Genomic DNA, 13,106 nt, shown 5'->3' on the forward strand with positions numbered 1-13,106 from the left:
AAGTTTTCCATCTTGCTGTGTTGTGCCTTTCCTGGTCTATTGGCCTGAGAGAGCTAGTGTCTATGGAGAACTTTCTGTCTGCACCTGTTGACAATCTTTACACAAGTTTCTCCAGTGAGGCAGAAAAAGAGCCTAGAGGTGTCACTGCTGTGCTCCTCCTGTATCCGAGTCCCCAGCTGGCCTATTGCCTGTGAAACAGATTTTACTGTAGTTTATTTAATCCTTTACCCATTGAAGGATGTCTGCCTTGTTTCCAGTTTGAGGATGATCCAAATAAGATAGGTGGACCACATCAGTGTCTGCTTGTGATGATGTAAAGTAGTTTTGCTAGACATTACCATTGGAGGGAATTGGGCAAAGGATACACAGGATCTCTCTCTATTATTTCCCACAATTGTATGTGAATATTCAATTATCTAAAAGTTTAATTAGAAAAAAAAAGTCCTTAGAGCGATTCTTCTTCTCTATAAATATCTCATGAATTTTTTGTTAAGTTATCCTAAATATATTACAGATTTTCTTTCTATTATACATTGAATCTTGTAGTCTATTATATTTTCCTGATGGTTAAATTACTGGTTTAGTAGCATGGCTTCCCTGGCGGCTCAGTGGTAAAGAATCTTCTTGCCAGTTCAGGAGACGTGGGTTCAATCCTTGAGTCAGGAAGATGTCCTGGAGAAGGAAATGGCAACCCGCTCCAGTATTTTAGCCTGGAAATCCCATGGACAGAGGAGCCTGGCATGCTACAGTCCGTGGGACCACAAAAGAGTCAGACACAATTATAAACTAAACAACAAATTCATTTTTACATGCTGATCTCCTATCTGGCAGTTTTGCTGTGTTTTCTTTTTTATTCTGATAGACTGTATGTTTAGTCTTTTTTTCCTGTGAGTTTTCAATATAAACAGCATTGAACTTGTTAAATGGCTTTTGAAAATATGTTGAGAAGAACATGTGATTTTCTCCTTTACTGTGTTCAGTAGTAAATTACGCTGGTAGACTTTCTGATAATGAAATAATCTAATGTTAAATATTTTCTGATGGCACGCTTGCTTTCCTGGGATAAACTCAACACATCATTTTGCTTTGTTTTGTTAGTTTAAAAATATACTATACAGTTTAATTAGCTAACATTCCTTTTCTCATTTCTGAGTTTATGTTCATCCATGAAATCAGTCTGTCATTTTCCTTCCTTGTAATTTGCTTGCTCTGTTTTGGTAACAAGGTTATTAACTGACTTCATATAATGAGTTTTGAGGCTTATCTTCAAGTTCTACTTTCTTCAACAAAATGTGTAAAATAGGGGTTACATATTCTTTGAGAGTTTGGTAGAATTTGTCTATGTAAATTCTAGAGTCTCAGTCTACAATTTTAATATTTTCATTTGTTATTGGTTTTCACATTTTTTTTCTTCTAGCACCAAAGTTAGTTTTTAAAGTTTTTTCAAAAAGTTTTCCACTTCCCCTAGACCTTTATATTTAGTCCTCCATCAGTTCAGTTCAGTTCAGTCGCTCAGTCATGTCCGACTTTTTGCGACCCCATGAATCGCAGCATGCCAGGCCTCCCTGTCCATCACCAACTCCCGGAGTTCACTCAGATGCACGTCCATCGAGTCCGTGATACCATCCAGCCATCTCATCCTCAGTCATCCCTTCTCCTCCTGCCCCCAACCCCTCCCAGCATCAGAGTCTTTTCCAATGAGTCAACTCTTCGCATGAGGTAGCCAAAGTACTGGAGTTTCAGCTTTAGCATCAGTCCTTCCAAAGAAATCCCAGGGCTGATCTCCTTCAGAATGGACTGGTTGGATCTCCTTGCAGTCTAAGGGACTCTTGAGAGTCTTCTCCAACACCACAGTTCAAAACCATCAATTCTTCGGCGCTCAGCCTTCTTCACAGTCCAACTCTCACATCCGTACATGACCACAGAAAAAGGAATCGCTGCTTATAATATTCTTATCAATAAATTTTAAATTAAATAGCTTTTAACATTCACATCGAGTAAACACTCTCTAGTAAAAAAGGGTAAACTTTCCAGTACTTCCAAGACGCTAATAATTTCCCATTCTTCCCAGAAACCCTTCCCATGGAATTGTCAACCAGGTTTAGACATGTTCTTATGCAGTTGTCATACTAAGGCCTTATCTTCATACTAAGAATTATTTATGTTTATTTTTGAATTAGCTAATTTTTTTTAAGATCTCATACTTTCTTCCTTCTTTTATTGCTGTTACATTTTAGAACAAATCCTTTGAAGAGCGGGTATGTGGCAATCACATTTTGTGACCTTACTTTCTAAAAGTATCCTCATTATATCCTTACCTGAGAATAATTGAATAGCTTGCATAGAAGTCTGGATTGGGGCGCAGGGAGTAGGGCCCCTGGCTGCCACCGCCACCTTGGCCGCTGCCGCCGCCATCACCTTCATCCTTCGTGCCCACCATGGCCGAGGAGCTCTCAGCGGCCACGTCCTACACCGAAGATGATTTCTACTGCCCCGTCTGTCAGGAGGTGCTCAAGACGCCCATGCGGACTGCGGCCTGTCAGCACGTTTTCTGTAGAAAGTGTTTCCTGACTGCAATGAGAGAAAGTGGAATACATTGTCCCCTCTGTCATGGAAATGTGACTAGAAGAGAGAGAGCATGTCCTGAAACCTTGAAAATATCATGAGGAAATTTTCTGGTAGCTGCAGATGCTGTGCAAAACAGATTAAATTCTATCGCATGAGACATCATTACAAATCTTGTAAGAAGTATCAAGATGAATATGGTGTTTCTTCTATCATTCCAAACTTTCAGATCTCTCAAGATTCAGTAGGAAACAGTAACAGGAGTGAAACATCTGCATCTGATAACATAGAAACTTACCAAGAGAATACAGGTTCTTCTGGGCATCCTACCTTTAAGTGTCCCTTGTGTCAAGAATCAAATTTTACCAGACAGCGTTTACTGGATCATTGTAACAGTAATCACCTATTTCAGATAGTTCCTGTGAATCTTCAGCTAGATGAGGAAACCCAGTATCAAACTGCGGTTGAAGAATCTTTTCAAGTAAACATCTGAAGGCTGTAGACACCTCTGCATCTTTGTACCTGCAAGTGCCATCTTTAAGGAGAAAACTACATGAAGTCACCATTTCAATAACTTGATGTGTATATTAATAAAAGTAATTCAGTCTATTGTTTTAGTTTTTTAATTGAAAAATAAAGGTGGGCCATGTAAAAGCTTAATTCTTTTGATAAGTTAAAAGATAAAGCTTCGGACATTATCTTTATAAACATTAAAAAAATTATATTTCATTAATGGTGAAAAGAGAATCCCTATTGTACTTACCTTTTTTGCATTACATATTCTTGAATTTTTCCTTGCTTTTGAAATTTGGTGCAGTTCCTTCCATTGACATTATTGTACACAGGTAACATAGTACCAAATTCTGAATGATGTGATTAATATAAACCTAACAAAACTGAGCCAGTTATTTGAGTTGCAAATGGAGACTTGAAGTGCTAAATGAAACAATCCAAAGGAAACTTTTTAAAATACAGATTCTAGCTGAAGAATTCAACTATAAGAAAGTTGTATTTATATAATGTTTAGTATTTTTGAAGACTAGTGAGATTTCTTTAATAATTTTAACTCTTTAAAAAGCAAAAGCTCATTGTATAGATATTTCCTTTTTGCTGTTAGAAGGAAATATCAAGAGAAAAATTGATTTCTTTGGTGGACAGTTGGTAATGTCAAATCTTGTTTGTTTGGCTGACTAATTTGTAAGCCTAAAGTACAGTAAGCTGAATTACAGCTCTTTGGCTTCAGAATTTTCAGTAACAGAATTGCTGGTTAGCTATGATGAAACTTGTATTAGAAACTTGCAGTTGGTGATATTACATTCTCTCTATATATTTAAATGAGAGGTTTGACTTCATCTCAATTTAGAAATTTGTTCAAAGCTAAAGATGTGTATGTATATATACATGCACTTTTGTATGTGTATGTACACATATAAGCATGCAATTTGTCTGGGTATATGCAGAATTTCTATTAAGATTTTTAAAAGGGATTAGTAATATGGGGTTGATGTGTTTATCTGAGTTGATTAAAACTTTGTATGTTACCAAATTTTTAAAGTAACAGTCAAATGCTAAGTTGTCTACTTGGCTACTATGACACCTTAAAAATTGAGTTTACACACCTACACAATTAAATGTTTATATGGTGCTCATTTGTTATCGGAAAGATAATGCGGGACTATAGTAGTGAGATGGATCCTACCAGCCACTCTGTTTCACTACATTTTAGTCAAAATTGAGTTCATTCTTAGTGTTCATTAATGAAAGTCATAAAATAACTTGTACTAGAAGGCCCAAATCACAGAATAAAGCTGAAGAGTGGATTAGCTGACATTCCATACTAATATAATTGTTTATGCTTTCTTTAAAATAAATAACTAAAAGCACATAAAATCTCAGAAGTAGTTTGCTGCTAATATATACATATGTTGTATAAAAAGGTATATTTTGGTTTTGTTAAAACCCTTGTTGACTTTTCTACAGTGAATGTTTTTTAAACTTGATTTAATAAAAATGTTAATTTTGAAAAAAAAAAAAGAAGAAGAAGTCTGGATTGGGAATCATTTTTCTTTAGGAAGGTGGAGGCATTGTTTATAGCCTGAGGTAACTGCAATGACTCATCCTTTGTATTCATCTCTTTGTCGCCATATTGTTGTCATCTGCCCATAATATATCAACGGTTTCTTATGATTTAGCTTCCTACATTGTGTCAAATGTTCAGTGAGAACTTTTGATCTGGACACTCATTCCCTAAAATTCCAAGAGTTCTAGTATTAATTTTTGTTATTGTTCTTCTTTGCTTTTTATATATTCTCATATTTTGGAACTCCAGTTATCTGCATGTTGGTCCTCCTAGACCGAACTTTTGTTTTTCTTACAGTTTGTCTGTTTATTGTTTTGCTCTACATTCTTAGAGAATAACTCCATTTCATCTTCCAGCCCTTTTATTGAATATATACTTTTCCATTATATTTTTAAGTTTTGATAGTGTTTGCTCTCAGACCGAGTGCTTTTTAAAAGTATGTTTTTACCCCATGGGTGCAGTATCTTCTGTTATCACCACTGGCTGCATTCCTCATAGACACTTAGCTTTCCCTGGTCTGGTAACTCTGACCGTTTGTCCTTCTACTTTGCCACTATTAAAGGTTCCTAAGATTGATTAATTGATGCAGTCTTATTTGCTTTGCCCTTCTACACTGATGCTATGTTTTTCTTCTTTATTTCAATTTCAGTGGAATTTTGAATGTAATCTCAGTATGTCATGTTTAAAAGAAAATTTTGTTCATTAAAAAATCCTCTAGTATATTTATGCTAATTTCCTTTCAGTTGACATTCTACTTATTTGCATTTTTTGTGAAATAACCATAAATTAGTTTATATAATCAATTTCTTATAGCCAGGCTTTATTTTGTAATCATCTTCCCTAAAGGAAAATCAATAAACTGATTTTAAAGTGCATAACCTACTAAATAAATTGTGAAAATGAAGCACACAATATGGAGTATTTACCCTACCTTAAAATAATACACATTTTAAAATTCTTTATTAAAGCAATATGTTACTAGGAGAGGAGCAATGGAATAGCCTAGACAGTCCAAACGGAGCCACATGTGTATTTCAGCATATGGTATATGATGTTGTCCGTAAGGATGGTTTTTACGTAGTAAATGGTGTTGCATAAGCAGGCTGACTACTTGTACAGAGAAAGAAAACTGGATTCCTACTTTACACTGTGTGCGTGTGCATGTGTGCACACACACACATACACGTGCTTACACAATAACATTTAATAGGTTAAAGTTCCACTTTAAAAAGTAAGTCTAGTCAAACAAACAGGAGAAGATACTGAATGTCTTTGTAAACTCGGATGGAGTCTTTCTTCACTAAGACCCAAAAGTCATACGTAGGAAAGGACTAATGGACTTGACCCATTCAGAATTTGTGATTTCTGTTTAGCAAAGTTTAAGTTAACAATGAGTGCCAGCCTGAGTTCTACTCCTTTCAGTACCTAGAATATACGAACAACTCTTACAAATCATCAAGGGAAAGATCAAAAATCCAGTAGAAAAAAATGGGCAAGACACAGGAGGAAGCATTTCAGGTGGAAAATCAGACAGAATAGCTGCTAACTGAATGAGGATGCACTTAACCTCACTAATATTCTGGGATATTCAAATTTAAACATTATATTACAGCATTGCTAACAGATGGGCAAAAAAATAGAAAGTTTGATAGCATTAAATGCTATTGGAGTTTTAGGTGAAATGGTAACATTTGTTTACTTTGTGAAGTGAAAACTGGTGGAGCCATTCTGGAGGGCAATCAGGTGAAATTAGTATGTGTATACCTTCCCAGCTAGCAGTCTGTCTCTAGGGCTTGTATCCTGAAGAAGGTGTCAGTGGTGGTCAAAAAAAGGACTTATGATGTGGGGGCATTCAGCCTTCATCATGAGAGCAAGTGCTGGAGATGATCCGGGCGGCCTTTCTTAAAAGAAATAGATGAGGTTGTGTGTGTGCAAAGGGAAGATCTCAGCAGCAGTCAGAATTAGATTTACATATATCAGTTTGGGTGTGATTAATGAAAAAAATTACTTTCATTTAATCACATACACATGAAATACATCATATGTAGTTTTGAGTGAATGCATGAAAATTGTTTGAATAAACTTTAGGTACAGTGTGTGTACATTGTGAAGGTCAAGCTGGCGAGTGGAATAGGAAGGGGGATGATGAATGAAGGGGAAAATTAATAACTAACATAAATAAAAAATGAATGAAGTCACACAAAATGGACTTTGCAGGGAAGACTAATGGTAAGTGTGCCCTAGACTGAAGAATATGGTTGGGTTAATTTTGTTTGTCTGTGGTCTAAAAAGCAAAACTAATTAAAAATTAGATGCCAGTAATCAAAAAGTCATCTCAAGAGAAACTCACAGACCAGTTTGAGAGCTGGGTAAAACAGCTACAAAGATGACTGTTATTCTCAGGAGGACAATAATCTTGCCACCCAACTGAACATTACTATATAATATGACAGAAAATCTATCTGGGGAAAACAAGACTGTGACCTTTTAGTGATCTTCCAGGGAAAAACGTTTTTCTATATCCCATTAGCACTGAGATTGATGATTCAGGTTTGAAGTATAGGATCTTTGATCATGTGCGTTGGTTACATAAGAGACTTGAGATTGATGGAGCACAACTGGGTGCCCAAATCCAACCAGCTTGTGCTCCATCTAAAGCAGAACTTATTGCTGATTGAAGAGCCCTTATTGTGCTGTGTCACGTTGGGTGTGATGGCTAAGGACAAAAGGCAGGAGGATGAAGTGCCTAAGTCCATGCTGGAAAACAGTATTAAGTTTTGCCAGGAGCTTCGGTAGGCAATGTTAATTAGTCTTTGTGACAAATATAAAAGGCAAGTATTCTTTTTTACTTTACACATGAGATTAAAAAAAGTGATGTAAATTTTACAAGGTCAACTGGTAAAAACTGACTGAGGTTCAAACCCAGACATTTCTCTTTTCAATATATAGCACTTTACCTTCACCCATAAGATGCTAGAGTTGCATTTCATTAGCATTCATCCAACAATAAGATTTTATCTTCTTACTAGATATGAGAGTTGTAGGGTTTCTCATGGCTTCTATAATAAACTGCTATGACCACAGGCACTTTTGTGAACCCAGCTGTAGGTAGTCATACCATGGCCCCCTCCTAGCTCACAGATAATTGACCAGGGACTTGCAATGACCTAAAGATAACCACTGCAAAAGTCAGTGGCCTAAGGTGAACAAAGCTTAGGGAAATATTTTTTCCTGGCAGGTAATATGGATATCTATTAAACAAGATACAAGAGTCTTCTTCTCTGGAATTCAAAGGAGGAGGCTGGACAACCATGAGCTCCTTGGTAGGCCAAGGGAAGCTGATCCAGAGAGGAGGGCTAGTTTGGTGGCTAGTTAAGTGGCTTTGGAGTAGTCCTTGGATTCCTGCAGCTGAGGCTGGAGATGCCCTGGATTTAGGAAACTCTTCTGTTCAGGTCTTTCTGGTGGCTAACTTGGACTTCCTGACCATGATATGAGGCATGGTTGTTCCATTTTCCCTGGGTTCTTGTGAAGACCTATCCCACAGTTAAGATTACTGTTTTCCGATTTCTTCAATGTATTCTTAAGCTCTTCGCCCATTTACATGAGTTGGCTCATCTGTTCCGTGAAGAAAAGTAGCCCAAATGAATCATAGTTTTGCTTTCTTAACTTTCTAGAAAGTTGCCTTCAGCTTTGACCAAACAGACCCAAACAGTCAAGTGTGAGAAGAGACATCTTGGAAGTGAGCTTCATATTTCAGTTTCCAACAACTTAAGCCACACATGGAGAGAAGGTCCTAATGTGATTTATAGAGGCACAGTTGGGTAGAGTGTGGTTCTGCTTTAGAGGTGTCAGTGAATCAGGGTCCAGGGATAGTGTTGTGTAAGGCACAGAAGTGAGAGGCAGTCATGTGACAAGACTGGGAGCCAGTGAAGGCTAGGATGACATCTCAGTATCTATGCAGGGAATGTACTCAGAGATCCATGTGATTGAGATAAATTATGGTGGTAGTTCATTTATAAGCCCTAATTAGGAGGGTGAAGAGAGCTCATTCCAGGAAAGCCAGCAGGAAGTTAAATGTCAGGATGCTTTGATTCCAACTGGGTAACAAAGTTATGGTGACTGCAGCCATGAAATTAAAAGACACTTACTCCTTGGAAGGAAAGTTATGACCAACTTAGATAGCATATTCAAAAGCAGAGACATTACTTTGCCGACTAAGGTCCGTCTAGTCAAGGCTATGGTTTTTCCAGTGGTCATGTATGGATGTGAGAGTTGGACTGTGAAGAAGGCTGAGCGCCGAAGAATTGATGCTTTTGAACTGTGCTGTTGGAGAAGACTCTTGAGAGTCCCTTGGAATGCAAGGAGATCCAACCAGTCCCTTCTGAAGGAGATCAACCCGGGGATTTCTTTGGAAGGAATGATGCTGAAGCTGAAACTGCAGTACTTTGGCCACCTCATGCGAAGAGTTGACTCATTGGAAAAGCCTCTGATGCTGGGAGGGGTTGGGGGCAGGAGGAGAAGGGGATGACAGAGGATGAGATGGCTGGATGGCATCATGGACTCGATGGACGTGAGTCTGAGTGAACTCCGGGAGTTGGTGATGGACAGGGAGGCCTGGCATGCTGTAATTCATGGGGTCACAAAGAGTCAGACACGACTGAGAGACTGAACTGAACTGAACTGAAGAATTTCCTGGGAAGTGTAATTTTCAATGCTAAAACCAGGAGGGGGTTAGTGAAGTTGTTCAGTCATGTCCGACTCTTTGCTGCCCCATGGACTGTAGCCTACCAGGCTCCTCTGTCCATGGGATTTTCCAGGCAAGAGTACTGGAGTGGTTTGCCACTTCCTTCTCCATGGGATCTTCCCAACCCAGGGGATCTTCCCAACCCAGGGATTGAACCCAGCCCCCCTTCATTGTAGGCAGACGCTTTACTGTCTGAGCCACTGGGGAGGAGGGGGTTAGGGAAATTAAATAGTCTTGTTTAGGCTTCAGAGACAAAGCAGAGCAGGCCTCTGACCTTGCTTCTAACCTGCCTGGACTACTCTGTGACTGTGAGTGACTGCCCGCTGTGAGTGCAAGATTTGCAGAATCATAGATACAATGGGGATCAATCTTGAGATTGTTGAGTCCCTGGGGTAGGGGGCGGCGCTGGCCGTCCAAGCCCCAGGCTTAGCAACATTCCAAGTTTTACGAAGCAAAACAAACAGGATTAACATGAAAACAGGCTTGCAATTTGGTTACAAATTGATGAGAATATCAGATTGTCTCTGTCCTGGGATTATAAGTAGGAACCCTGAACTGCAATCTTTGAAGTCATACCCACGGAGCAGACGTGCTACCTGGGACACTTTCCCAATTGAGACTCTAGAGGTGCTGTGACATGGGACTCACCAGCGCTGTTTAAGTCTGGATGTTGGTCAAAACCCAGTTTGGTGATGTATCCTCTGCTGTTTCTATTTTTCTTTTCTTTTAATGTTAGTATATTGAAAATAAACTCTATAGTTCTCTAATAGATATAGGTATTATTTATTTGTATATAATGAGTGGCTTATTTTGTTAACAGATCCTTTGAACCTGAGACAAAAGTGAAAAATTTCGGCAAAACAGAGGGTTCTGAGCAAGCTGGGATACTTGGTCAACTCCAGAACTTGCAGAAGATAGTCACCAGTTAAGCAAAAATAGGTAATTTGTTGACTCACAAGGTCAAACCATGGATTGGGAAGCTCTAAAACTGAGTTTGAAAAGACCCAGGAAGATTATGCAGTTCAGGGATCTCCTGCCTTAAGCTTTCAGGATTTCATTTCTATCAGCCTGAGAAGATTAGAAAAAGCTATGCCCAGACTTCCCCCAGAACTTCTGTTCTCACTGGTCTGAGATTGGACTTTGGCTTCAGAAAGTTTTTTTTTAATCTCCTTTATTTGATTCTTATTTCTTATTTGATTCTTATTCTTATTCACACTGCTTTGTGTGAATAACAGAATAACCCTTAGGTTCCTTAACTTGTCTTTCTGTTATAATCATCTGGTGAGTTTTTAAAATACTGACACCAGTGTTCTACCTCTTGGAGACAAAGGTTTTACTTGTCTAGGTGTGGCCAGGGCTTTTGGTGGTTTCAAACATCAGCAGGTGTTTCTAATGTGCAGACAAATTTGTGATTCAATTCTGATTGTCTCTCAGAAGAGCACTGGGATTTGAGCAGGGAAAAAGTAAGGATTTGTGGGTATATGAGTCTTCAGAGAGGTAAACAAGGGACTATTTGCAAACCTCATGAGTTAGGTTATCTGCCAGGAGAGAGAGTGAGGGTGAGCAGGTGCAGGTGGATTATGACCTGGGAGATTTTGCAGGCTTCAGAAATGGGACCCTGACCACTTAGAAGCTGAGTCTTCCTCGATCTCACTCTCATCCCAGGCTGTCATAGCAATTTATCAAGGCTTCTGACACATGAGGAGTTAATGTCCTGGATCTGGCAAATATCAGCTGACTTTTCTATGTTAAATCATTCTTGGCTTTAATTTCCTCTCCCCTCAAATGAGGATGTCTTCCCAGGTGGTGCTAGTGGTAAGAATTTGCCTGACAATGTAGGAGATGTAAGAGACGCAGGTTGGACCCCTGGGTTGGGAAGATCTGGGGGAAGGCATGGCAACCCACTCCGGTATTCTTGGCCGGAGAATCCCATGGATAGAGGGGCCTGGCAGGCTGCAGTCCATAGGGTCGCAAAGAGTTGGACATGACTGAAGGGAATTAGCACACACAAATGAGGATAACACCACATTCTGTGAATGATCTTTGTGTGGTTACTGCAGAGTAAGACATTAGTATTGCGTTTGCCGAAAAATTCTTTTGGGTTTTCCCGTAACATCTTACAGAAAAAGCCAAATAAACTTTTTGGCCACTGCAATATTTCCCTCTTTCTCGCCACTCTGAATATCTGAGTCCCCCTCGGGGACTTCCTTGGGGCATTTCTGCCGTGGGTGGCAGACAAATGCTCTCAATTTGTGCATTCACAGCTTGCTCTAGCATTTCTACCTGCATCTTTAAGACACTGTGATTCCATGATGCCTCATATCTTGGAATTTCTGAGTTTGCAGTCATGAAACATTGGAATCCAAGCTTAAGGTTTTGGTGAGAGTGACTGTGGGTTTCCACAGTCGTGGTTCTGATGTTCAGCAAGTGTTACCAGGGGAAAGTTCTTGTGTCTCACACAAAGTAAGACCAAAAAAAAAAAAAAAAAACCAAAACATCAGAGTTTGGAGCAGAAAAAGGTTTATTGCCGGGCCAAGCAAGGAAATGGGTGACTTGTACCCAAGAAAAACCCTGAACTCTGAATGATTTCAGCAAAACATGTCTAAAGGCCAGGTGAGGGAGAGGCGTGGTTAGTTGTTATCAACTTCGTGGTATGGAAGTCCTTTGTTCTTCCAGCTGTCCACATAGGTCGGGTCACAATGTTCCTGTAAACCTCCAACAAAACAAATGCTATTCTCTGTTCTGCAACTTTTTATCTCTGTATGAATGGACTCTTAAAGGTCAGAGCCTTGAGAAAGTGTTATCATGTATATTTCAGGCTATGGGCAACATTCTTTTACAAAAGATGCAGAGCCAGCATGCCTAAGCATGGGCAGCAGAGGACAAGGGTTAGAGCTAAAGGAATAGATCCAATATGGAATCAGATTGGTTCTTCCCTAGTACACAAGTACAAATCCAAACCTTCAAGTGAACATAATCTTCAAATATCATGACTGAGCAAATTTAAAATTACAAGATTCATAGATATTCAAAATCCATTATTCAGTGATTCTCTGACATCATGACACTGATTTTCTATTTTGGTGATCTGTACACAGAAAGCATATTAATACATCTAAATCTATAGTAACTGTACCACAAAAGTATAGGACTGTTTCTGGGACTGGGAGAAACAAGTAGATGGGGCTTCTGCAGAGGATTCTGCACTCCATATACCAGCAGATTTGGAAAACAGCAGTGATCACAGGACTAGAAAAGGTCAGTTTTCATTCCAATCCCTAAGAAAGGCAATGCCAAAGAATGTTCAAACTACCACACAATTGCACTCATCTCACATGCTAGCAAAGTAATGCTCAAAATTCTCCAAGCTAGGCTTCAACAATATGTGAACTGTGAACTTCCAGATGTTCAAGCTGGTTTTAGAAAAGGCAGAGGAACAAGAGATCAAATTGCCAACATCCATTGGATTATAGAAAAAGCAAGAGAATTCCAGAAAGACATCTACTTCTGCGTCACTGACTATGCTAAAGCCTTTGACAGTGTGGATCACAACAAACTGGAAAATTCTTCAAAAAATGGGAATACCAGACCACCTTACCTACCTCCTCGGAAACCTGTATGCAGGTCAAGAAGCAACAGTTAGAACCGGACGTGGAATAATGAACTGGTTCCAAATTGGGAAAGGAGTATGTAAAGGTTTTGTATTGTCACCTTGCT

General features: G+C 39.1%; 1 pseudogene; it reads left to right on the forward strand.

Annotated features, from left to right (window-relative positions):
* Positions 1-2,400: 2,400 nt before the first annotated feature.
* LOC138423294 (E3 ubiquitin-protein ligase RNF138 pseudogene) lies at positions 2,401-3,174 on the forward strand (annotated as a pseudogene).
* The last annotated feature ends 9,932 nt before the right edge of the window (positions 3,175-13,106 follow it).

This window comes from Ovis canadensis, chromosome 18 (genome assembly GCF_042477335.2).
Source record: "Ovis canadensis isolate MfBH-ARS-UI-01 breed Bighorn chromosome 18, ARS-UI_OviCan_v2, whole genome shotgun sequence".
NCBI classification, from domain to species: domain Eukaryota; kingdom Metazoa; phylum Chordata; class Mammalia; order Artiodactyla; family Bovidae; genus Ovis; species Ovis canadensis.